Source organism: Terrapene carolina, unplaced genomic scaffold (assembly GCF_002925995.2).
Source record: "Terrapene carolina triunguis isolate 2854851 unplaced genomic scaffold, T_m_triunguis-2.0 Scaffold249, whole genome shotgun sequence".
Taxonomy (NCBI): domain Eukaryota; kingdom Metazoa; phylum Chordata; order Testudines; family Emydidae; genus Terrapene; species Terrapene triunguis.
Genome location: NW_020664600.1, coordinates 1,786,354 through 1,786,717, shown reverse-complemented (window position 1 = coordinate 1,786,717; position 364 = coordinate 1,786,354). Strand labels below are relative to the sequence as shown.

The 364-nt window shown below is 62.6% G+C and overlaps 1 pseudogene; it reads left to right on the top strand.

Moving 5' to 3' along the window:
• Positions 1-364, top strand: part of LOC112105355 — a 4,135-nt pseudogene that overhangs the window by 2,336 nt on the left and 1,435 nt on the right.

The window sequence follows — 364 nt, the reverse complement described above, 5'->3', positions numbered from 1 at the left end:
GGGGGAAATCCCGGACATTTTGAGTGATTTACAAATTCCCCCCGGACACTATTTTTAGCACAAAAAGGAGGACATGTCCGGGTGGAATTTGTAAATCACTCAAAATGTCCGGGATTTCCCCCCTCCCCCGGCAGAGCAGAGCGAGCGGCTGGGAGGGCTGCAGGAAAGTCACGGGCTGGACTCCGGAGCAGCTGTAGAGGAGCTCCTCCCCCCCTCCCTCCCCCCCTGCAATCTGAGCCGGCAGCTCCTCCTCCCCGGCAGCCCCGCGCCCCGCTCCAGCAGCACTGTGTAGGGCCAGGGACCGGGTTGTGTGTTGTGCTGGGGAGCGCAGCCACGTGTCCGGCTCGCACAGAGCCCAACACCC